General features: G+C 38.4%; 1 protein-coding gene and 1 long non-coding RNA gene across 8 annotated transcripts in view; one reads left to right on the top strand and one right to left on the bottom strand.

The window, feature by feature from the left end:
- LOC102004595 overlaps positions 1–17,055 on the bottom strand; it is a 39,950-nt gene extending 22,895 nt beyond the window's left edge. Inside the window, exon 1 of the long non-coding RNA XR_001233209.1 lies at positions 16,862–17,055. This is a non-coding gene — a long non-coding RNA (uncharacterized LOC102004595). The remainder of the gene's footprint in view (positions 1–16,861) is intronic.
- LOC102004923 (spindle pole body component 110-like) overlaps positions 1–27,234 on the top strand; it is a 192,153-nt gene that overhangs the window by 72,699 nt on the left and 92,220 nt on the right. The gene's annotated exons all lie outside the window — the stretch shown is intronic.

The raw sequence follows: 27,234 nt of genomic DNA on the forward strand, positions 1-27,234 counted from the left end.
TGTGGTCTGCAGAAGCAGTCCACAGCTGATACTGTCATTAACAGTCTCCCCCGCTTGGACACAGCTGTGTAGTGTGCAAGGGCTATCTTAAAAGAATGGACCTGCATATAAATGTCAAAACAATAAAGGTGCTCTTTCCTCCAGCATGGTCTGTCAGATAGTAACTTCCTACTCCTCTGGAAGGATCCCAGCAGTTTCTGACAGAAAAGTATGAGGTGTATATCTGAACTCTCCCTACAAAATCCTTGACCAAGGTCAACAAGTCGGCAATTTCCCATCTGTTTACTTAAGAATTTCATTTTTCAATCTCTACCAATTTTTTTGAGGAAATTAAAGCACCCCTCACTTTCTATATGTGTCACCTGAAAAAAAGGCCCAACCTCTCTTGAGTAATTGGAAACCACTGTGGAAAAGAATTTATACCAGGAAGGGTGGTGAGTCATGCCACGTATTTTTTCTATTATTAAGTAATGGGAATGGCTAATGAGTCAATGTTTTGATCCATTTGAAATCAGTACCATTTAACATTCTTTTCCCTGCCTGAAAACTGTCCTTGAAAGTCATATAAGGAATAAGAGAAAGGCTCACCTAAGGGAACTTCTAGAATGTTCTAGCACATTTGAACTACCATTACTGTACTAAAATGTTAACAGACAAAACAAGAACCCAGTAGAAATAGGTTTTTTTGTTTTGTAATTGCTTTTTACTCATCTATTTAACAAATACCTACTAATCATTTAGTAAATGTCTGGTACATGCTAGGTTCCATACACTTCCCATGATGAACAACATAAAGATTGTCTCTGCCCTCTGATACTTTCAGACTGGTAAACTAAAATAATAATAATAACTGTAAAGATATAGGTAGGGAAGACAGGAAGAAGAAGAAAAAACAATTAAGATATGTTATGACCATGTGCCAACTCCCCATGGGGAATGTAATCATTATGTGCTGCTTGCATGTACTAATAAAAATAATTATTTGAAACAAAAAAATCACAGATAAGTTAGAACAAAATATACACAGAAGTACAGATGAGAGAGATCATGAAGCAGAGTGATATCATGTTCAATTCCTCAAAAAGGAGCAGAGACCAAAAAGGTATCCAAAAATAAGGTTAGAAATTGTAGGCATTGCCAAGAGCAGCTGGTAGCTGTTGAAGGATTTTAGGTGTCATCAGATTTATTATAAAAATAACAAACTGGTGGTCACGAAGAGCAATCTGGAGAAGGTGGACCAGGGATGCTTAGGCAGCAACCAGAGTGGAAGGTGACAGTAGCCTCCCTTGGAGAGCAGCCATGGGAAGGAGGAAGTAAGTGGCGTAAGGTGGGCAGTGAGAGCAGCTTCAGCACGGAGTGGAAGGTGGTACCTCTCTCTGGGAGGAAAACGTGAGCAGCAGGCTGAGGGGACAGGATAAATATTACTGTGAACACATTGACTTGCCTGTGAAAACCTCTCAAGTAGCTATAGAAGGGATAAATTGAAAACACAGGCACAAAGCTGAAAAGTGATAACAAAATTGGAAAAAATTTAAAAATACAAGTCATCAAATAGAAAATTTAGATGCCATTTTTAATAGAATTGTTTTGTGATAGTTACCTTTATAAATAGCTTTGAAATGTCCTTTTGCAAAGGGGAAAACTTTGTCTTTTGAACCTTTGTGACAGCACTATAATTTGTATGTTTGTTTATCAACACCTGTGCTGGTCTTTAAAGAGAAAGAGAGCAAAGAACAAAAGAAACTGCTGTAGGAGGAGCTAGATGAGGAACAGCCACATTGCTAATGTATTTTTAGTACATACATGTTTATATACTATGTTAGTATTTCATATAAACATGAAATATTTCCAGTTTCAGAAAATATTTGCAATCAAAATCAGCTTCACAAAGAAATACAAGATTTCACTGTTTTTATTTTACAAAAGTTTACTTCTCAGTTTAATAATTTCCAAAACAAGTGTTTCTGTTTCTTGGTTGACTTGTTGTCTTAGTTACTTTCCTTGTTGCTGAGACCTACTGCCCACAAGAGAGGACAAGTTTATTTAGCTCACAGTTTGTGGAGGTTTCGGTCCATAATTAGCTGGCTCAAAGGCAGGGTAGCATGGAAGAGGGACATCACAGAGGAGAAACAGTTCATGGCAGACAGGAGGAAACAAAGCAACAAAGAATGACCACTGTTCTTTCTAACCCTTTTATCTTATCAAGGCTACTTAGGGCAGGTAGCACTCACACCCTTAATCCTAGTGCCCTTGATCCTAGCATCGTGCTGTGAATAAATCCAGGGTCACACACTCCAGATCCATCCACTGCTGAAAAGGCCCCACTATAACCAAATGAGGTTTTGGGGGGACATCTAAACACAAGCCATAACCATGACGGGGCAATATCACTTCCCCACCTGCAGCCCCCATAGCTGTTTATGCATGACAACAAGGACAAAACAAAGACTTAACAAGTAATATAACATGCTGGTGGTTTGACTGGCCTGAAGAGCAAAAAACTAATTGTGTTTTTCTTTTGATAAACTACCCATTTTCTCAATACTTTGCATTGAGAAATAGAATGAAAAATGAAGTGTGAATTCATATTTATCATACTCTTTATTCATTACAAGTTTATCTCTAAGACTTAAAACTGTTCTTGAGAGCCTACACTTTTTGCATTCTCAAAAGCATCAGTGATTCAATGTTTAATGGATACAATCTTGTCCTGACCAGGTCTTTGACGTCAATAAAGAAAATGAACTCTGGCACTGATTTGCATTTATTCCTGTAGAGACTGAAGAGGAGGAGTGATTGCCCTGTGCACGAGTCTGCCAGCGCTACCATAACAAAATGCCAGACAGGGAGCTGGAATAAACTACCTTCCTTCACAGCAGTGGAGGCTGGAAGTCCAAGACCAAGGTGTCCACCTTTTAGTTTCTGCTGACGCATCTCTCCTCAGCTCTCTTGCAGATTTCCAGCTGTCTGCTCATGTGGTCTTCCCCCTCTACGGGTGCAGGTCTGGTGTCTAAAAGTGCTCTTCTGACCAAGACACCAGTTGGATTTGGCTAGAGACCACACTAAAAATTTCATTTTAACTTTATCACTGCTTTATAAACTTAAGGTCCAAATATGGCAACAATTCGAGCTACTGAGAGTTAGGACATCAATATATGAATGTATAGAGCTGCACAAATTTGGTCCCTACCAATTCTGTTTGCTTCCAGTTCAGAGCAGAGGAGTAAGAACACCTCTAGAGTTTGGAGACAAAGGGAAATAGGAGCTGTCTCTGGACACCTGCAGGACATTATAATCCACAAGTGAACTAACACAGCAGCAACAACAAACTGTTCTTCTTCATAGAAAAGTAAAACCTTACATTTCCCTAAATTCAGAATGCTCAGCAATAGCTTAAGGTTATATTTTGGCAACCCATGGAAATCATAATTGAGCACCTATAACAGGCATTGTTTTCAGCAAACTCATATAACAAGCTTGGCAGAACCGCCAGGGCTGGCGAGTTGTTGACAGCTCATTTTGCGGGATACCATTTCCAAATTTGTACAAGCAATAGCTGGTTTGTTTTGTTTTTTAAATAGGAGCTTTCTAAATCCAACTGACAATTTGGGAGAGAAGTCCTAACAACAAAATAACATTCTTCTTTTTCAAAATGCCAATTATTTTTTTCTGTCCTAAAGTTTTATGTTCATGCTATCAAAAAAAAAAAGAAATTCTATATTTTACGGTTCCTAAGAGTATAACATTCGTTATAGTAAAATATTAAGGAAATTTAAGATCATACCTATAATTATCATTCAGATAAATTTTGTGTTTGTTTGTTTTTGAGATGGGGTCTCACAATCTAGTTCAGGCTGCTCTCAAACTCATTATATAGCTGTTATGGTTTGAATCTGTGTGTTCCCCCAAAGCTTCAAGCGGCCAGGCTTGAGGGGCAGGCTATTAGAGTTTGAATATGGGTGTGAGAGCTGCACCCACCCGGGAGTGGATAGTTTGCATATGTAAGGGAGAGGAAAAGAATGCTTGGGGCATTCCTCCCCCATTCCGCCCTGGTGTGTGGTTGTTGCTTAGCTGTGTGCTGCCGCCCTGAGATGCAGCCCTCTGCCATGTGCCACTCTGCCTTATAATCTGCCAAATACGGACTGAAACCTCCACAAACTGTAAGCGAAATAAACCTTTCCTTCCTTAATTTTGGGTATCAAGTATTTTGTCCCAGCAACGAGAAAAAAGTAACCAAGACAATAGCATAGGCTGGCTTCGAACTCATGGTGATCCTCCTGCCTCAGCATCCCAAGTGTTGGGATTATAGGTATGCACCACCACACCCAGCCCAAATTGCATTTTAAAAATCTTCAAAATATTGTGTGTGTGTGTGCGTGTGTGTAATAGCATTGAACAGCAAACCATTGTACATTTAGGCATTTTTATAGTCTGGGCTTTCTCATATAACTTTCTTCCCATCAAACTTCAGCGCTTACATTTTGTTTCTTTTTTCCCAGCTGATTATTAGAAAATAATCATGAAATTCCAAGAAGGAAATTATTTATTTGGGTATTAGTCATTGATTATGACATACTTGTCTTTGGGAATCTGGAAAATGAAAAAGTAAATACTTGAAAGAAATTCCTTGATGTGTATTTCAATTACCTCAGCATTCTTATAGAAGCTATGTCTCTGACATTCTTTCTCAGTCAGTGGTACTCATCAAATTTTAAGTTTCCTATTTTTCTGAAGATTTAACTTCACTGCAAAGGGATATTCAGTCAGTTAAAGTATATTATCAGATGAGTAGAGATAGATTCTATCCACCCGAAGAGTAAAATCCTTAGCTGGTTCCAAGGAAAAGAAGTAGCATGAGGCCAACAACACTGACCCAAGGCTTCCTGAAAGTTTAGAAGACATATTCTATTCAGGAAATTCCTCCCAAGCTGCTGTATGGATGTGGAAGTGTTGGGTAATAAATAACCTCTTTACCATATAACATAGACCAGATTGAAAGCAAATTCTCAGATTCCAACCGTAAAGTGTAACTCAGACTTAGAGTGCTGAGCTGGACTGATGCCAAGCAGCTCAAGGGAAATCAAGAACTGGTTACTGATTAACACTGGGGTTTTGGAAGACATGGGGATGGGAAACTAGACCATAAGACCTGGAAGCAGAGAACTGGAAATAAGCTTAATGCACAAATGTGTTAAGGTAGCCAGTTATGTTAAATGAAAGAAAAAATGCTTGGGATATTTAGAAGGGAGTTCTTATCTACCCAGACTCATATGTTGAAATATAATCAACTACAAAAAATTGAAAACCTAGGCGTGTTCTGTTCCAAGACAGAAGGGCTGAATTTACATGATCTACAAGTGTGTACAACCTCAAGCTGGGGAACAAAAAGTTTACCAAAGACCTGTGCTAATAGAATGAAACCCAGGAAAGAAGGGGTTTGCCATTCTGCAAGACAAGAGTTTTTACCATTCTTGAACTTTTCAAAAATGTCGAGGTTGTGAAACAAAATAAAAGGTTAAATCTGCTCCATGTGAAAGGACACTAAAGAAATTTGACAATGATATACAGCACATGATCCTTGGGATGATGGATTCAAAAAAAGGGAAAAAATTATGAGAACTATTTCAGAGTCACTGAGGAAATTAGATCGAGGACTGGATATTGGATGATATTCTTGAATCAGCCTAAATTTATTGAATGTGATAGTGACACTGTGACTATACACAAGGTTTTTTTTATAAGATGCTTGCTGAAGTACTTCAGACTAGAATGCTGGGAGGTCTGGCACATACATGAGACAGAGAAAGCAAAATATTATGCCAGGCGTGGTGGTGCACACCTGTAATCCTATTACTCAGGAGGCTGAAGCAGGAGGATCCCTGTGAGTTCAAGACCAATCTGGGCTAGTGAGTTCAAGGCCATCCTGAACTGCAGAGTGAGACCCTGTTTCAAAAAGGCCAGAGATGTAGCTTCAGCCTGGGGAATATAGCTCAGCTGCACAGAGCCTGCCTGGCAAACACAAGGTCATGAGTTAAATTCCTGGTACCAAAAAAAAAAAAAAAATGTTAACAGTGCTGAATCTAAGTGAAGAGTATAAGGGTGCTCATTGTACTATTCTTTCAACTTTTCTGTCAGTTTAAGATTCATCAAAATAAAGACTTGTTTACAGATTAAGCTGAGATAGAATTATTATTTTAGACAGTCTGAACATCAAAAATAATGGACACTGGAAATGGATTTAAATTAAATAATTCTAAATATTCTTGAAACATTTGGGTTAGGATGCAAAAATACTGATTAATTTTAGACTTTATTCAGGTAAACATATTTTAAAATGTAAGGGTTGTCATAAAAATGTAGGAAATAGGGTTGAAACTTCCAAAACAGTAAAGGGAGAGAAAAAAAAACAATTTTGAATGAAAAAAATGAGAGAAGAAAATTAAATAAACTCAATTGCACTAGTTTAGGAACTAAAAATATAAACAGAGGCAAAATGTAAAACAGGATGACAGAAACAAATCCAATACAAATCACAGTAATAATCTAAGATCTCTGTACTGTAAATCTGATACACATTTTCAGCAAAATGACACAGAATGAGTAAAAATAAAAGAAGTACAAATACGGGGCAAAGATAAAACCAGAATTAACATAATATGAAGCAAAATAGAACTTAAGGCAAGAAATTTTAATAATGGTATAAAAAGACACTGCATGATGATAAAAAGAAAGCTACCATAAAGATTCTAATACTCATGAATACCATTTCACCATGGCCAAAAGTGTGTGTGAACGGATGGAATTTCAAAGAAAAAGAGACCCACAGGGAAAAGTGCAATACTACAGCGGGAGATTTCAATTCAGTTCTTTCAGAAACAATGGATAAATCAGCAAAAACATGCTAGAAAGAGCACAGAGTATTTTAAAAGCACAATTGAGAACATTTTCGTAATACATAGGGTCCTGCATCCATAAATTTGCAAAAATATATGCTTTGCAAGAATACATTAAAACATTTTCAAAAACTATTACTCAACTTCAAAGTAAGCCTTGACACATTTCAGAGTCAGCATTATGTAGACCACAATCTTTCAGCAAAATGGAATTATATCAAATTCACCAATGAAAAGATAGTTATAATGTATTTGAAAACAACATATGTACATATACTCACAGCTGATTAATATGAATTTTAAAATTATAATTCACATTATGAAATACTTATAACAGCATATAACAAGAATTAAATTGATAACTTCAAAGGAAAATCATAACCTTGACTCTATTTTTAGTTAAGGTTATGATTTTCCTTCAAAGCACCAATGCCCATTTTTTAAATGCTTCATAAAAATAACAGTAAATTCAAATAAACAGAAGGAATGGCATAATGGATGAAACAGAAAATACACCATGATTTCCTTCCTACAAATCAATTTTTTTAAAAAACACAAAATAATAGCAAAATAACCAAAGACATGAAAAAGCAAAATTTAAAATAGAAAAATGGGTAGCCAACAAAATATGAATATGTCTTGATCTCACTGATAATCAGGAAAACTGAGACTAATATAATAAAGTACAATTTCATACCGACCCAACTGGATAAAATAGAGAAGGAACAAATATAAAGGTTATAAAGATGTGAAAAATACAAAGCCTAACAGAATGTTGACAAGAGTTTATATTTGCACTGTCGTTGGCTGGCCATCAGGCAAAGGCTGCTATGGATGAAAATGCGTGTGTCCCACCATCTTCCAATCCCATTGCCGGATGCAGTATTCCTCTCTTCCCTTAGGGGGAAACGATCCAAGCCACTCAGTGGATGCTTGAAGCCAAAACTTACAGATACTATGTTTTTTTCCTATGCTTATATACCTATGTTAAAGTTTAATTCAACAAATTAACCACAGTAAAAGATTAACAGTAACTAATAATAAAATAGCAAACATAACAATATGCTCTAATAAAATTGCCACTATCACTACTCTTTCAGTTTGGGGACATTATTAAGTAAAATAAAGATTATTTAAACACAAGCACCATGATACCATAATAGTCCATCTAGTAACTGTACTGTCTCAGAGAGAAAAGTCAGTTTGAAAAATGGACCTGGGAATTGGAGCAAAGCAGATTTCAAACCTAGTAGTAAATATATATATTTATAATGTAAATATATATGTTACTTTTGTATGTGTGTATATATATATATATATATATATATATATATATATATATATTATACTGAGTATATAGCCTCTGAATGAAATCAACAAAACTCAAACCATATATTTATATTCTGTTCATATCTAGCTAAAAACCAAATAAAAGTAAACCAAAATACCTTGGAGCCTAGGTATTTCTGAATTATTGTAATTATACCAGTAAGGCCTATCTAATCCTGAAGCTCTGTGGGCCATTTTGGTCCTCAACCTCCTAATTGTTGAAACTGTAGCCAAAATAGCTAACCTTTCAAAGTGCCTATTTTTAAGTCAAAGAAAAATGTCAGTCTGCAGGCTGACATGATCTGAGAGAAAAAAATTTATGGCCACATTAAAAGGGTCGACCCCTTCTTCCTGGGTAAATTTATGCTTTAGCTTCCCCCGTGGGACTCTCACTCAGAAAACACAACATGGACCAAAGCGCAGGAACTAATGTCCCCACAGCCCCACTCCCCCTTCCCACACCACAGGCCTGCCTCCCTCTTCCCCCTGATGAGTCCAGAGCAGATTATTAGATAACAAGCTCTGCCGTATCATAACATTTACTCCTCTGCCCCACCACTTTTACATTTGAATTAGTTGCTTTAAATTTTATTAGAATTAGTTTATATGTTCCACACTTTCAAAGCTGCTTAGGCTTCTATTTCACTGTCCTCGTATCCCCTATGGGGTACATTAGTTATTAATAAATCCTTACTCAATTGAACTTCGTTGAATACTTCTCCTGATCTCTCCCTACTATATCTTAAATTCTACTTCATTATAAAATTACAAACTTTCCAAGGGCAAGATAATCTCATCTTCTGCATTCCCTCCTTAAACTGCTGCAGCTCACTGAAGGGCTCTTTTTGCTCAATTCGTATGGAAATCGCAAATCAGCTAAAGTTGATACCAGACAGTGCTGGAGGCCACCAGTGCACACAGCTGGCTGCCGGCCACAGCCACTCCTCGCTGCGCTCCTGGCTGCGTGCTGCATGTTGATTCTGCAGGGAGGTGAAGTCTGCCACTGATCTTCACGGGCTGCTGGCCTCTGGAGCTCTTCAGAGCTAATAGCCTCTAGTGTTTATTGCTCTTATTTTGAGACAACTGTCCTGTTGACACCACTCAGGATAAGAAATGGGGATTGATTTACAGAATTTTCAGTGCCCACACTACCTGAAAATAATCACAAGCAGGTTTACAGGGCCACAAAAGCAAGGTTTAGTTTTCATATGGCCTATGCCGTGTGCAGCACAGGTGTATCGGGACACAGGAGGAAGACCTCCCAGCTAGCCCAAGAAGCATGTGGAGAGTGCTGCTTAGACAGCACGCTCAGGCCCGCGAATGGTCCAAGTGAGTGCAAGGCTCCAGGACAGCCACAACTGCCACGGGAGCCTCAGAGAGGGCAAAAAGCTGAAACCAAGAAATGGTGGAAAGTGGGAGCTTAACACTGGACCAAAATACCTCCCTCCCTGATCTCAGTCATACCGGGGTACCTCCTTCCTCTCAGAGGAGGCCGCAGCAGTAGCAGAAGAGGGGAGGAGCACCTCACCTGCACTCATGTTGAAGTGGAGTGGAAGAGAGTGGCTGCTAGATAACAAAGAAGCACATCGAAGCAAGCAGTCCTGTCCATTGGGAGGGTGGGACCAAAGGGAAGTGGGAGGGAAGCCAGGAGCCCCTCCAGTAGCACTAGGAAAAAACCAGGAGAGTCAGGTTCTTCTTGTCTGTCTCAATACTACATGGAACCATATAAATAACAATTGCTCCATGCTATTTGAATGGTTGCTCAAGTAAAAAGATATTTTTATATCTACAATCCAGAGAGCTCCAAACCAGTACTCTTTGCAGATGACCTATAGTTTGTGCTCCTAGAACTAATTTAAAAAGTTATTTTTATAACTGTACAAGATCAAATCACTGTAGTTAGCAGTAATAATGTTAGAACAAGCCATATAAAAACAATGAAGTTGGCCAGATGTGGTGGTGCACACCTATAGTCCTAACTACTCAGGAGGCTGAGACAGGAAGATCACAAGTCAGAGCCCAGTCTGGAAATGTCGCCAGAGAAAAGGGCTGGAGATGTAGCTCCTTTGTATTATAAAAACAAACAAACAAACAAACAAACAATGTGCTTGAATTCTCTGGCTTTCACAAAGCTGCTCAATTTTTTAAAAAGAGAACTTGAAAATTTCTTTCATCATACAATAAAAATGCACAAAGTTTTTAGTATATATCCATAATTAAGAGACAGTTAACTGGAGATCAAGTCATGAAAATGGAAACCATAATAATAAAAGGCAATGGAATATGTCACCCCCAACATGAACGTTTGACATAAGAATTACTTTGCACTGAAAATAATTAAGAAAAAGCTTTCGCCATGTTATGGCTTATATCTAGATGCACCCCCAAAGCCTCATGCACACATATGTGGAGCTTTGCCCCACTGGCTGGATCTAGGATATGAGATACAGCGTGTGTGGTACTAATTTAGTTCACTAATTGGAATTAGCATAGTTCTGGGTGTGGGTGAATGAATTTACTGAAGACAGAGCCCCACTCTGAGAGTGGCTGGCACCAACCAATAGGCTTACAGCCTGGATAGGATAAAAGAAAGGAAGGCTTGCTTCTGCTGCTCCTACTGCTATTTCTTCACTGCTTTACTGCTTTGCTGCTTTCTGCTTGCCATGCCATGAACTGTTTCTCTGCTGAGGTGCCTCTCTGCCTGCCACCCTGCCTTGGAGCCAACCGGTTATGGACTGAAACCTATACAAACTGTGAACTAAAATAAGTACTTCCTCCTTTAACTTTGGTAGGATACTTTGTCTCAGAAACAAGAAAAATAACAGCCCCTAATGCTAAAAACAAGACGTAAATTTGTAAAGGTGTCTTCTTCCTTTCTCTAGCAGAAAGAATGGAGGTCAGTCACTGGACATAACTACAGCCCCTGTCAGCCCAGAATCCAGGCACCTAAGGAATCCACATAAACTCTACCAACCAGGCTTTTCTTCTACCAGGTCTCCCAGAGACAGTTATCTTCAATACCCTGTAGGATTGGCTCCAGGACCTTCACTGGACACCAAACCCCATGGATGTTCAAGTCCGTTCTATAAAATGGTGTGATATTTGCATATAAACTATATAGATCCTCCTGCATATTTTAAATCATCTCCAGATTACTTATAATACCTCACCTAAGGTAAATACTATGTAAATGTTATGCAATACCATGTAAATACTATGTAAACTCCATTGTTCAGTGAGCAGTGACAAGAAAAAAAGTCTACTTTCAGCACAGATACTTTTCTTTTCAAAATAGTTTTGATCTGAGGTTGGTTAACTCCATTGCTGCAGAACCCACGGGCCTGGACAACTGATCGTATTGACCTTCCACACTTCACTGCACTGGGAACTCAACATCCTTTTCCTTTTCTTGTAACTTCTTCAGAAAATTTATTGTTCTTTTGTTAAGAGACTATACACCTTCACATTCTAACCATCACTTTGAGGTCCTCATCCCTGAGTACTCCCACATGCAAGTATGACACACATGCAAATTCCTGGTTTTCTCTTCTTAGTCTATTTTTTGTCAATCTAATTTATTGGGCCACAGCCAATGAACCTAAGCTAAGTGTGGGAGAGGAAAATGAAAAATTTTCCTCCCTTATAACAAAAAGCAAAACCTAGTATCAGTTATAAAAACTCTAATATCAGAGTTTAAACAAACTCTACAATGCACAAAAATTTAGTTTTTTAGTATTACATGTTATAATCATAGTATCTCTGAAGGCAAGGATTTCAAATTTAAACCAAAAGTCCAAAATCCTCACCAGAGAATTTTTAAAGGGAACAAGTGTTGTGTGCAAACAAGTAATCTCTTGGGCAGAGTCAGACAGTGTCTTCTCTGAGGGTCAGCTGCTAATTACCCCCACTCTGCAGTGAAAGGTAAAACAGCTATGAGCACCTCAATCCTGTAAAAACATTATCATCTAATGAGTGAAGAAAATGTCATTTGCAGTAATAAAAGAGGAAATGCATTGTTAAATGTGATACTAGCTACATTCACAATGCAGAGAAAAATAAATTTAAATTATTGGTGAATTTCATATAAGAAAGTTAAAATCACATAGTTCTAAAAAAAATATCTTTTTCCTTCAGTCAAAGTCTGCCAACTGTTTTAGAAAGCACCTGCATTTTGAAGGAAGATTTTTAAATAATGATCATGCTTTAGCATGTTATTTAAGCTAACAGGCATGATGAAAAACTAATTTAAATTTTGTTCTTTCTATTTAGCCTTGTTGTGTGTAGTAGGTGTATATATCTCATTCCACAAGGAATTCAGAAGGATTCTTAAGTAAATGGCATATTTGTTGAAGTTGAAATTTTAGGGCTGGGGATATAGCTCAGTGCTACAGCACCTGCCTGGCAAGTGCAAGGTCATGAGTTCAATTCCCAGGACTAGAGGAAAGGAAGAAAGAAAGAAAGAAAGAAAGAAAGAAAGAAAGAAAGAAAGAAAGAAAGAAAGAAAGAGAAAAAGAAAAAGAAAGAAAGAAAGAAAAGAAAGAAAAAGAAAGAAAGAAAAAAGAAAGAGAGAAACAGAGAAAGCAAGCAAGCAAGCATATGGCTTAGCAGTCAACCCAGCATTTGCAGTTTCTCAAATTCACTATGCTATTTCTTTCTCTGGAGTTTTCTCTCAGCATGTTCCTTTTGCCCATTTTCTAAGACTAAATCCCCAGTCAGTGTTCCTAGTCAAGTCTTCCATGAGGCTGAACACAGTTTTTTCTTCCTTCGAATGCTGAATCTTTCCTATGGGCCTCCTCAAGCAATACCTTTGATATAGTGAATGTGATGAGATCTCTCACACTTTATTAGATTGTAAATGCTTGTGCACAGGAATTATGCTTTGGGGGTGCATAAGAGCCTCGCTGAAAAATGGCCTTATTGACATAAGAATGATATCAGACCTCCAAATGGTATAAGGGGAATATTATAACTCCCAACCTGTTAGGGATTAGATATGCTGAGTCCATGTTCCCCCAAACTGAAGAATGAACACTAATGAACAGCAGAAGTTAAGAGCAGGAAATATTTATTGAGGGGTAGATAAGCTCCTGCAAGACAGGAAGGGTCCTGAGTGTGTTGCTAATAAGCTGACTTCACTGAGGAAGTTCATACAGCAAAATTACAAGGTAGGTGCAATGAGCCAATGCAATGATCGATCAATAAGATCACAAGTATAGCCCCTTAGATACTATTGCTCCAACAGGGAAATAGGTCGCGTAGCAAGTGCTCATGGAAAGAACAAAGAACTGTCTGAGAAGGGATGGGTCCAAGGATCTTGGACATCCACTGAGATGATTGATGTCTCTCGAGACGTTATTGGACCAGGTGTTACACCTACCTTATCACTTGGGAGGCATGTAGGCCTGGTCATTCTGTCTTTATCTCAAGTCTTAGCCTCCAACAGATGTGCCTCCAGCCACTTTTACTGTGTTTTCATTTTTTGTATTGACTCTCTTGAGGGTGTAGCTCTGTCTGACTGACTATAATATTTCTACCTAACTCAATTGTTTATGATATTATTACTTACAAAACAATTCTCATTATTTCACACTATGTATAAGAATCAGGCCAGATTTCATAGCAGAGATTCTGAGTGAGAACGCTCCTTTAGTCTTCATCAGACAAATATGCATTACATTTCCAACTCTCACCCTAGCATTGGTAAACAGCCCTTCTGTTTCACCTCTTTGGATCCTTCTATTTCCCCGAACTTGACCTCAGTTTGTACATCTGGGAAAACTGGAAGGCTGGTCTTTTTTACACTTGGTTGTCCCTACAGTGCCCAGTATGTTGTCACGCATTCAGTCAGTGTGTGTCACATATTGATGAGGTCAGGACAGTTAAAGGACTGCTGCTGTTCCACTGAGAAAAAGTTATGGGTATTTATGGGGTTCTGAAAACTGAAAGGTGATTGAAGACTTTCAGGTGGCAACACTGAGAAAACACCCTTTAGTCTTCAACATTTTGATTTTCAAAATACATTGTAATCGCAATAGCAAACAAGAATGTCCTCAGGAAACAAAAGGCACATTTGACAGTGCTTGTTTTGGTAAGGCAGACTATGACCAAAATATTTTCCTGGGGATTAGTGGACAGATTATCAGGAATGTCCACAATCTGCCCACATGCTCTCTTAAACTTCCTTTTCTTTAGTCCACTGTGGCTTGTTTTGTGACTGAACTTTGTTCTGGACTTTGCTTGTTGGTTTCCCCTCATCCATGTACACTATACTGAAAAAAGTCAAAAATAAAATGAAAATTAATGTCAAAAGCACTAAAAAGGTTTATCACAGATGCCTTCTTCTCCCATTCCCATATCCACTGTTTCCAGGCACCCCATTTGTAGCCGCTCTCTCAGTGCTGTAACCGGAATGTGTATGGTACAAAGGCCTGGGGCTAAGGTGACTCAGCCTCCAGCACTTCAACACCAAGGGCCTTTGCTAGTGAGGACAAAATTGCCTCCCAGAGATGAACAATGCCAGGAAGAAGCTCCACAGGAAGGGTTGTTCTTCTTAGGCAAATATTTCTCATCCAAATCTGGATTTTTCAAACATTTCAGGCTCGCAGTTCTTCCTCTGTCTGGGAGGCATTTACTCTTCATTCCACTGAGGAGCTGAGCCTAGCAATGTACAGTGAAGGGTCAATAGTTCTTGGAACCCAAAGGTATTCATAAGGCTGTCTATCACCCGCACTTAGAATGAAAACTTAGACACAAGCTGATTGTGAAATTATAGTACAACTCCACAATGGAAAGTTACAGGGATATTCAAAGTCATGTTTTCAGAGAACATGTAATAACACGGAGAAATGCTTGTCATACAACTTTAAATGAAAAGAAGGAAGCAAAGCCACATTGCTAGTGTGTTTCTAGTGCTATAAACATCAGAATATGTATGATACCATCAAACAGAAATGGAGTATTACATAGGGTCCTTATTGAAATTCTCAAATAATTAGGTAAGAAGTTAAATCTATAAGGTTGAAAGAGAAAAAAGAGGAAAAAGAAAGTCTAATATTGAGTTGCTTCAGTATTTCAGTCATAATATACCTAGGAAGAAAATATGCCAAAATTTTAGCAATAGTAATTTTTGTGTAAGATTCTAGGTGACTTATATTTCTTCCCTTAATTTTCTGTTTTCAGAGTCTTACAAGAAATATAAGCAAACTTTTAGAATAACAAAAAGAAAATAATCATTAGTTTTGAAAATGATACCTCTGATTTTTCCCCATCCCCTCTCCCCCTTTCAATCAAAACATATCACATTCTGGTACAAATTCCCTATGATGAATATGATCATTACATATATCTAAAATGTACCAGTAAATTTAATTAAAGAAAACAGAAGAGGCAAAAAAAAACAATTAAAAAAAGAAAATGATATAATCGAATATCATCATGAAAAAGAAATTATGGAGAAAGGAAATAGCAAAGATGACTATAGCCCATGCAGAGAACTGCATGGCTTCATAGCCTGGGGGTCCTTTCTTTGGGCTCTGTTTCCTTGTTCATTAAGTGGAGATTCTATGTCTCACCAAACTAAGATTATATAGGTTGCAAGATATATTCACCATCATTTTATCTACTGTAGAACTAAGTTTTAACACTTAAGTGTTACCAATATTTCATTATAAAACATACTCTTATTTTAGGGATGTGAAAAATGTGTCATAGCCTCAAAACTTGGCACTTCATAAAATTTCATGAGGATCAAATAATCTATGTAAAATCCTTAAAAGAGAATATGACAATGAATATTTAACAAGTGTGAGCCATTACTATAGATTTAAGATGGCTAGGAAGAGTTCTGAGAATGAAAGTCAGTCTTTGAATTTCAGAAGTCGGCAGAAGGCGTGTGTGGGTGAAAGTCCCTGAGCACTAGGGAGGAGTGGAGTAGCCATAAAGGAGCTGAAAGGCACCCTCTTTATGGGCCACCTAGAGGGACACAAGCAGAAAAAACAGCAGTTTGAGAGAGAATGTTACATGGGGCTCTTATTGTTAAAAATCTCGAGTGATCAGGTAGGGAATTCAATGTATAGAATTAATGGAGAAAAAGAGGAGGAAAGTTTGAGGTAGAGTGGCTTAAGCACTGCAGTCATCACATGATCTCACTTGCCGCTAATATCCAATGAGTAACCAACCACAGGACAAAGACAGAGTAGTTGCCAGGGTGGAGCGGAGATAGAGCTACAAAGAAAAGAGCAGATTGAACAGTCTTTTTTTAGGTACCTTCTTAGGCATACTAATAAACAACAAATATATAACTTTAAGAATGAGTGTAACTCACATGCCTGTAATAATATGTATAAATTCCAAAAAATGCAAAACAAGGAGACACGCTAAAAGTATTCCTATTACACTGTTGCACTGAGCTATAATAAGGCTCCAGGCAATTAATGCTTCTGCAAGCACTTTGTGCAGAAGACCTATTGTGACTGAATGCATTCATCATGATCTTGGCATAGGAAGAGTAAAGGGTTAAAGAGAAAGAATTAAAAGCATTAAAAAGTAATATGTTTCATCATATTGGTCAATTAAGGGTTTAATGCTTTTATTTACTGAGTCTAAAGTCCCCACCAAATGCTTACCATTTGTATTCTTACCTTAGATGAATTCAAAAGCCCTGGGAAAGGCTCCAGCTAGGAAATGAGGCAAAGAAAGCTGATGAAGTGGGAGAACCCTGACACAGCAAGTCACCCCAAACCCCAACTGCTGAACCTTCTCAGGTTTTGTATAGAAACAAGACCTGGTCTGGCAATCGTCCCAAAAAACAAAAAGCTCTATGGTGCCAGGAACCACATCAGGTCAAACAAAGGCAAAAAGCAACTGTTGGCACGAAGACATTCCTTCCACTATGTAATGTGCTCTCGGGAGGAAAATCAGTTTTCAAGTGTACAGCAATAGCCACAGTGGGGTGTGAAATAGACTTTGAGCTTACGGCAAATTCTGAGGCTCAGGAGAGCACAGCACATCATTTCGGAGTGCATTACATTCAGGAAGAGGTGGGCTCCTCAGATTTACCCTCCAGATTCCCAAAGATCTTAATTTCTTTCTCTCAGGAAAGATCCACCAAAGTGCATCAGATAAAGTAGACTCAAAAGGACTGACTGAATCTCAGCATTTGGTGTGGAGTTCATCTGTAAAGGGTTGTTTTGTTTTGTTTTGTTTTTTAATGAGCATTTGTGCTTGCCAAATTTAAAATTTGTTTATTTTAGTTTTCAGGATAGAATCATTCAGGTTTTTATGAAACAACAGACTTTTTTGAATCCTAGACTGTAAGGGACTTCAACCATGTCCCAGTCTCACACTGTCCCTTGGCATCAACCCCCTGGACTAGGAAAGGCAAGTTGAGGCCATAGAGAAGGGAGGCATCACCAGAGCTACTTCTTAATGTAGCCTCTCCCTTGACTGCATGTTGTAGAACAACAGCTGCTTGACCTACAAGTGTAGTTGGATCCCACTTTCAACTGGCAATAAAGCCTGGTAGCCCAGTCCCTGTCCCCAGTGGGTTATCAGTGAGCGTGCCTCGGCATCAGCAGTTGTGACCTCTGTACCAAAGGGCACAACTCTTTTCTAGAGGCCAGGCAGGTTGTGAAAATAAGCTCAGGGAAGCTGGGGTGAAAACCCAATGGAGCAAGTGCAATTATGAATGTTAACTGGCCTCAATGAGGAGACAAAGGCGTAAGGAGGAGACGAGGCTGTGGTAACACAGAGCAGAAAGGCCCTGTTTTGAAAGGGCAGCCACTCAGCAGTTTCTGTTGATTTTTATCTGAGCATAAGGGGCTTTGGGACAGCTCCTCTGAATTTTCAAGCGGAGTTGGCTTCCTGGGCATGGGACCCATACCACGGCCTAGGGCCTGGACTTTGAAGGTCCCACACTTGCTTTGATTTTCTACCATCCCTCCTTAAATTCCTGATAATTTTTAAACAAGAGTGGCTGGATTTTTTTTATTTTGCACTGGATTCTAAAAATGATACTATCATATTTTTAAGAGCAATTGTATTGCACAATCATAGTTTTTATAAAATATTCCCCTGGTTAAAGTTTGTTAACTAGTTTAAAATTTTAAAAGGAGTGAATGTTACACATCTACAAGCTGGCTGCCCGAGGAGCGGCGGATGGATTTCAACATCGTAGGTCATCTCCATGATTGCTCCAGATCCTAGAACTTGGAACGACGGGATCTTAGATGATGTAAACTGGTCATTGACCTTATTCTTCAGATGAGGAAACACTCAAAAGAAACGAAAATAGAAACCGAGGCTGTCATTTACCACTCCTAACATACGGGCCCTATTGTGAGCAGCCTCTCCTAGACGTGCTGGCCACGGCCACAAATGGAAGGAATCCGAGTTTCATGGCATCTGGGATTCCATGCACTTTCTGCTTCCTTAATTTATTTTCCTGAGTTTTAGCCAAGAAAATGTCTTTTATCTTTTGCTGAAATGTTTCCCCGTGCTCTCACCCAAGGGTTTTAAGCCACTGTTGATTTTATTATCATTTACACAGTCATTACCCAAGTACTATCTTTTGGCACAGCCAAGAGTTAGTGTGTGTCGAGGGCTGAGTCCACCGCAGGAAATATGTGACCAGATCCCACCAAAAGGCCGTGAGCTTCTCCATGGCAATTTCTTTCTCTCCCCATCTCTCCTTGCGGCCTTGTTTGAACACACTCTATGTGATTTCAGAGAGGAAATGTACCTCCGCAGATACACAGCCCAAACTCTATTTTAATGTCGTTTTTGTTTTCTCAGTGTGTCACAGTTCTTACTCAGAGGCTGGTTTTTACTAGTATATTAGAAAGATTTCTTCCTGGCTTAGCAGACATTATACAGACAGCCCGTTTTTATGGATTTTAATCTGTCTTGGACCTAATCCTACCAAAAATTGTGATATAAACATCATCTCTTTTTAAGAGGTCCCAGCATACAGTTTTTGGCCCATATGGTCCTATTTCTGTATCTCTCTCTTTGCTCTGCTCCATGGCATGCTATGAGCTAAGAGAACTAGTGAGCCACTCGTACATGCAAATGTGCGATCCAGTGGCTCATGTCCAGGGCTAGACTGGATTTCCCTCTAGCAGATACAAAGGTTGAGGAGGAAGGGCTCTGTGGCAGATGAGCGAGATGTTTTGGGGACACAGCAGGATGTGGGTGGTGTGGCAGCTCTTTGTGTATTCACGGTGGCAGTCTGCCGGGTACCCTGGCCAACAGTTCCCTGTGTTTGCTCTTTTGTTGTTCCGTACCATTTGGTGCCAGCAATATTCTGGCAGCTGGCGTGTCAGCAGGTGCCCCTAAAATACCAAGTCACCCTGGGAAGACAGGAGGAGGAAATTATGTTTTCAGTCACCTGGGGTATTGTGCCACCATTTCACAGGACATTGGCTTTTGTTATTTGTTTATTATTTTTAAAACCAAAGGGTGCCACCCTTCTCTTTGTGGTTCTTTGAAGACAGCAAGATTCCATTGCCATTCTCTGTTCTTAAGAAGGATCATGTGTGAAAGAAAAAATAGCGCTGAGAAAATAAGAGGGAGCTGGATTGACTTGAAAAGGCCACATTTGGAATAAAACAATTTAATACCATTGTCCAAGCAAAGCAAGAAAGATCAAGCTTTCATTTTGGGAAATGGCTTCTACCTCCTAACAAAACTAGGTGAAATATGCAGGACTACTTGAAGTGTCCAAGTTTTTTCTTAGCAGTGCTTGGTGTTCACATGCAGACCATAATAAAGTCGCACTCTGGATCCAGCCACAATAAGCAGACCTGAGTCACTGTTAACATGACCAACAGGCTCTTCTTATTTATCCTCAGACCTCAGCCTTGTGAAAATACTGTACTCTAAAATAAGAATGCCCTGATGGGCAGATTGAAAGCAATTTCACCTACCTGGTTTCTATTCCAACTCCACACCTACTTCAAGACACTAAGTCTATGGAATCACATCATTTTTCAGCCAAAACCTAATCTATAAAAGAGTAATATTTTTCCCTCTAGGTTTCATTAAATGATCATTTCCGAGAAAAGAAATGCTTCACATCAAATGAATTTACCCATTAGAAACTGTACCCATGTAGTAAGAAATGTACTTACTGTGTCATGTGGACAGCCTTGTTAACTTAAAATCTTAGTGGCCACTCTGCCAAGGAGTTTAGTTATGAGCACCATAGAGGGTGATAGTTAGAGAGAGATACAGGGTGAAGAAGGTGGCTTCTTTATTAATTTGCTTTAAGAAAGAAAAGTCTCAAGCATAATAACTGTTAAGGCTGGAGGGGGGCCAGTCTGAGGACATGGGGGAAGAGATGAGACGAAGGGAAGAGAGGAGGGTGAACCGGGACGCAGAGCAAGAAAGGGCAATTGGAAAGGTGATCCACAGGCAAACAGAGTGCCCCTCTTTGCCTGGGACAGCCAAGAAAAGAGGGATGGGGGACAGCAGGCCATGATTCTGTGGACCCTGGGAGCGCCTGTCTGAGCTGTTTCCCTGAGTGACTGTGTTTTCTCTGGGTCATGTGTGAAGAGTGAAGAGTGATGAGCACTCATTAGTTTGGAAGACTTGTAAATAGTACTGAGGGCTCAAGCCACAGCCACTGAGGGGAAGGAGAGGCTCAGGATTGCTGGGCCACTTCAGGGTTTATTTGGGATTGGAGACCGAAACTGAGAAGTATCATTAAAATGCAAGATTGGAAGGATGTGTGCAAAGATCTCACCAGCATCGTTGCTGCCCCTTGGGGGGTTGTTGCTAAAGATCAAGAGAAGTGGGTGGGTGAGTGGCAGTAGGATGACTGAGGAAAATGGTAAATGACACTAATCATGTTGAAGGGACACAAAGGACAAGGAAACCCTCATGACAGACTTACCTGAGCTCAGAGAGGTGGCATTTAAGATCAGTCGTACAATCCTCTTAGTCAACAAGTAAGAAAATTGAGGCTGAGTTTATGGTTAGCTACTGACTTTTCTATTATATCATCCAGCAAATTATTATAACGTGTGTGCTAGTTTCTCCTGTGAACTGTGTAATAAGTTAAGACACCACTGCTGAGTGGGGTCTTGGGCCATAGACAGAAATAATTGTATACAATGAAAGGAAACAGAGTATAAATTTTATTTTAATATACAAAGACTATGCTGAGTCAAGAGGGACCTATGTGTTATATATACAACCTACACAAAACGTTTCCATGTGCCTCACTGTACCCAGGAAGTAAACTATCATTCTTTTTTCTTAATTTTAAAGAAAATAATACAAAAAAAGAACAATAGCAAAATACAAACAACACAAAGCAAGGACATTAAAAATGATACAGGGTTTCAAACCAAATGATAGAGATTAACAGTGGCTGTTGTAGTACATATTGTTATCTTCAACGAAGTTGCTCAAATTACCAGATGTAAGAATAGAAGATTGATCAAATCATTAACGGGAGTAAGGAAATAATAATTTAAAAGAACATTAGAGACAATATATAGTGTTACTAGGCAGGATGGTAGGGATTCACCAATGAATGTTATACTGCAAATTGTTGTCATCAAAGAAGTTACTCAGATTACCAGATACAAGCATGCAAAATTGGTCAAAATATTTTTTAAAAAAACTTTTAATCATTAACTGTTCCCCTTAACAAACCATCAGATACCAACAGTACAGTTATGCCACTGATCCATATATATATATATATATATATATATATATATATATATATATATAATGCCTTAGTACTTTCTTTTTTTTCTTTCCCTCATCCCAGTTGTTCCTTCCTTTGAACAATTTCTTTCCCTTTCTTATTATCTATTGTACATTTTGGGTTTTCTTTTCTCTTTTATGTTCTTATATACTATAAATTCATCCTGAAATTAATATTTTAGCTACTTTTGTAGAATGTAACCTTTATAAATATCAAAAGTTTGTCTTTCCTACAACAATAACCCCAAAACCTAGAACAGGGCCTAAGAAAGTAGGCATTCAATAAAAAAGTGGTATTGAATGAATGAATGAATGAATGAATACATTAAGGTTGAATGTTCCCTTTGACTCCTAGGCACCTAAAAGTTAAAATGGGATTTATTTGTTAGCCACTCCCCCAAAAACCCTAATCTTTCCTTGTATTACTCAATCCAGTTGGATCCATGGGGTGAAAGCTCTACTTCTATCTTGGACTCTAGTTTGATAGTTTCCCCACTCAGCACTCCCATTTGGGGAAGACCTTCATTGTTCCTTGACAAGATCATCTCAATGGTCCTATGTTTAGCTTCTTTGACCTGAGTCTTTTCCCCCCATTGGCCCAGTGTTATTTCTAAATGTCAATGCACTGGATGAAAATATGAACCATCACTGGGTTTGATGTCAAAACCCTGTAACCCCAGCTACTTATTCCTGAGGCAGAGGCAGGAGGATTATGAGGCAGGAGGACAGCTTGGGAGACTTAACAAGATCCTGCCTTAAAATAAAAATTAGAGAAGATCCGGGGCTGGAGTGCAGTGATAACAAGTCAACAAGTAAGAAAATTGAGGCTCAGAGTTTATGGTTAGCTACTGACTTTTCTATTATGTCATCCAGCAAATTATTATAACGTGTGTGCTAGTTTCTCCTGTGAATTGTGTAATAAGTTAAGACACCACTGCTGAGTGGGGTCTTGGGCCATAGACAGAAATAATTGTATACAATGAAAGGAATGCATGTACATGGTCCTGAAGTTCCTTCCCCAGCACAGAAAAAAGAAAAAAAGTTCACTATTCTCTATAGAATACTTGATGTTGTCTGTAACCATTTACACAATCTAATCCCTTGATCTATTTTGGATTCCATCACTTCTCCTCTCATACTTTTGCCATCTGGTATCGATCTATATTTCCTAACTCCACACCTTTCTTTACACGGCTTTCTCCATTTAAAATGCATTTACTTTCTAGCCCACATCATAGAATTGTAATTATTCTTCACACTTTTTCTATGTTATTAATTTATCTTCCAAGGAGATTCTTTCTTTGAAATTTGTACAGTGAATATTCAGTTATATTTTTGTTGCTGACTGTGTGTCAAAAAATCTTTATTTCCAAAAAAGAATAATATTTGTGATATAAGGTTAAGAGAAAATAGCACATCAAACCCAATGTTATAGTGGACATAAAATATAAACAGATGGAATGTTTGACTTTTTCATAGTCAAATTAAGTCAAAATAACTATATGATATCATTAGGCAGCTTTCTGATTGGCAAACAATAAAAGTTTTACTTAAAAAGAAACAGGATAGATTTGGATATAGGCACTCACAAATATCTGATCAGTAGAATGTCAGTTGGTATACCATTTGTGAAAGGGAATGTAATTAACATGCATCAAACTTTTAGATGCAGGTATAAATGAGTGGTTATAAAAGTGTTTCTTCTGTGGATCTGTTTCTAACTATTTAGCTCTACTCATCTGCTTTGTTTTACTCTCATTAGAAATTGAGATTCATAGGAGCTGAAGATATAGTTCAGTGACAGATCACAATCCTAGCACTTGCCTAGCATGTACAAAGCCCTGAGTTTCATCCCTAACACTGGAAAGAAAGAAAGAAAAGAAAGAAAGAAAGAAAGAAAGAAAGAAAGAAAGAAAGAAAGAAAGAAAGAAAGAAAGAAAAGAAAGAAAGAAAGGAAGGAAGGAAGAAAGAAAGAAAGAAAGAAAGAAAGAAAGAAAGAAAGAAAGAAAGAAGAAAGAAAGAGAAAAAGAAAACAAAAGACAAAGAAAGAAAACAAAAGACAAAGAAAGAGAAAAGAAAGGAAGAAAGATAGGATTTAGACAGAAGAAGGAGTAGGACACTGATGGGAATAGATAGTTGCTTTAGCAAATAAATCTTGTCCACTAGGTTATGGGCCATGAATTTGTATCTCCTTGATGATGTGGTTCATGTACCTGGAAAAAGGAAGGGAAGGGAAGGGAAGGGAAAGGGAGGGGAAGGGAGGGGAGAGAGGGGAGGAAAAGAAGAAAAGAAAAGAAAAGAAAAGAAAAGAAAAGAAAAGAAAAGAAAAGAAAAGAAAAGAAAAGAAAAAGAAAAGAAAAAAAGGTCTATTAAGGGCTAAAGTGCACAAATTACGCACAGAGAATTCAGAACCTCTGTTCAGGAAATGTGACCAGTACATGCTAAGAGACGACCTGAAGATCTGGTTGACAAACTGAAGATGTTTCTTTCGCAGTGTGTTAATCAGTAGTAGCACCAAAGAGTAGCTTAGAAAGTAAAATCCCTCATTCCTCAAGCCACTCCCAATAACAACATAATCTAAATGAATTCAAACAGCATGTTTCCTACGCAAACAGCTGTGGCCCCATACCCTGCTGTACTCTTTCACATGGATCATTTTGCTCCAAAAGCATCTCATCTAGAAATTCTGAAGCCATTAGTGATGCCCTTCAGGACCTGAATTTGACATCTCTAACATGATCGCCCAAGGAACATCTAATCATAGGCAATAAAAAGAGGCTGAGGGAGTTCTGGCTTAATTGATTGTGTTTGGTTTTTAACTCCCAACTTTTTCTTAGAAAGAATGTATATATGTACTAAAACTGGTTTTCTTTAATAAACCACTTTTATTCTTTTCTATTTTAAGTGAATTTTCTTTTTCTGTATGTTGATGGTTAAACTGCTGAACGGCTACTGTTTTCCTATCTTCACTGCTTCTAAGAATGAGCCTTATTCTTTCTATGGTTACAGTCTATGAAATACTTCAGTGTTCTCCTAGAATTGGTCGTGTAGTAAACTCCTAATGTGACCACAAACTCTCAGTCCTTTTATTTTCACAACTGGAATACAGATGAATTTAGCTATTATTCAACTTAAGAATGGATTCTGAACTTCCTCCTTCCCCGGGTCTACTTCCACTTCTGGACATTCCTTTCTTGGTCCCTGCTTACCTCACGTCCTTTGGCTATCCAGTTACTGACCTCATTTCTTTGAGTCTTCGTCCTTTCTTCCTGAAAAGCCTGAGTTGCTCTCCTTCCTGAAGTTGGTCTGACATAGCATTTAAGATCTCAGACTTGGAGCCAGGCTTCTGGGATCAAAATCCGTCCCTGTAACTTGCTAAGTATGACCTCTTACTCAAATGCTGCACTTCCCATGACTGATCTTCCACGTCTTGGTTTCCTCAACTATGAAATAAGAATGCTACTAAGAGTCTGTGCCACCAAAAAGTTAATATGTTCTGATAAGTTCACATATGTACAATAATGAGAACAAGATCTGCAGTAGAATACACTATGCTAGTGTTGACTCTAACTATTACTTCAAAAACACAGAGTTTATCCTCAGAAGAAAGGGTAATATCCGTTATCTAAATTTGAATAACTCTAGTTATGCAAATATAACACGTAAGTAGAACGTGTAATAGAAACAGTTCTCCCCACTCTCAGGTAAAGTCTTCTATGTAAACATTAGAAATTCCTGGCTACATCTTACCTTGAATTTAGTTGAAATTAATAAGTGTAGATTGTCTCATCCTGCCCCACTTCTATAGTCAGGATTGCTACCTACAGACACATCTCCACAACTCTCCTAGTTGACAAGTAACGCACCACCCACAAGCCACTGAGGCTGCATGCTGACTGCATCTCACCTTCCCAATCAGTGCAAGAGAATTTTTGGGAATCCCAGAATGTATCTTTTTTTTTTCTGATACCGGGAATCAAACTTATGACCTTGTGCTTGCCAAGCAGGCACTGTGCCCCTGAGCTAAATCCCCGGCCCTCCAGAATGTATCTTGTCCAGAGTTGGCTTTCCAGGATGTGGGAGTGATTTCACTGGCCCTGAGACAACTTTCCTCAGTGGTCTGCAAGTACCTAAAAATTATCTTTACGTTCATTTTCTTGGCCCTAGGCTTCCACAGTTTGTAGAAATCAAAATGTTGCCAAGTGAGTACTTTATATATGACTGGGATTAAAGCCTCTTAAGACCTATAAAAAGATAAAAATACAAGGGGAAGAGAGAAGAAACAAATCTTCAACTTCTCTATAGCATCTTTTCTTAAAGGTGAAGAGAAAAGAAACAAATCCTCAACTTCTCTATAGCATCTTTTCTTAAAGCATCTTTTCTTATAGCATCTTTCTTAAAGCTGCTGTCTAAGCTCAGAATTTTAGTTTAAGAAGAATTCTTCTGAGGAAGAATCTCTTAAAATAGAATTGACAGAGTCCAAACAAGACCTTTCAAGTCTTGAATGAAAACAAGATCACTTGAATTTACCATATCTGCTGGACTTCTGTACTTATCTAGATTTCCAGCTAGAGAAAGACAACAAAAAGATTAAAAAAAGGGCTTAGCTACCTGTTCTGATAACAACTTCCGCTCAACTATGAAGTGATAGTTATGGCCTTAAGGCTGGTTGTAAAATAAAAAGCCTTGGTGGGTTATGATTTGGGACCATTGTCGCTGGCTCAGTTTGCCATTTCTTTACATGTCATTTCATTGTCATATCTAATCCCCTTGGTTCTGGCAGGTGTAGAGCTATCAGGAACATTGCACACAGCTGGGCAATGGGTACCCAGCTAGGGGGAAGTAAGGATTAAAATCTGATTGCATTCTTCTTGCCTAACTAAGCACCTCAACTCAGGAAAGAATTTCCTTTAGAAAAAAAGATATTTTTAAAACATTCTTGCAAAGATATTCTCATGGCTAGTGAACATGGATGGATCTGAATGGGTTGCTGCTTACTAATTCCTGCAAAGCTGCTCCATGGGATACAACAGAAATCTTGGTGAACATTTTTAGCTGGTCAGAATTATTGAACCTCTCATTTGTGATGAGGAGATTCTCCATTAAATTCCATTCAGCAGGAGTATAGTCCACAATTATAAGCTAAGCAGCTAGATAACTTTCCAGCTTTCTTTACAGCTAAAGGGAAAAGAACATAGCCATTTAGATGCTCACTCCCTGGACTGTGAATTAGAAGTTTGAGATGCACAGATATAAGCAGGGATGATAATTCCTTGGAGCAGCAGCAAATTCTACT

This window comes from Chinchilla lanigera, unplaced genomic scaffold (genome assembly GCF_000276665.1).
Source record: "Chinchilla lanigera isolate Chin_1 unplaced genomic scaffold, ChiLan1.0 scaffold00014, whole genome shotgun sequence".
NCBI lineage: Eukaryota > Metazoa > Chordata > Mammalia > Rodentia > Chinchillidae > Chinchilla > Chinchilla lanigera.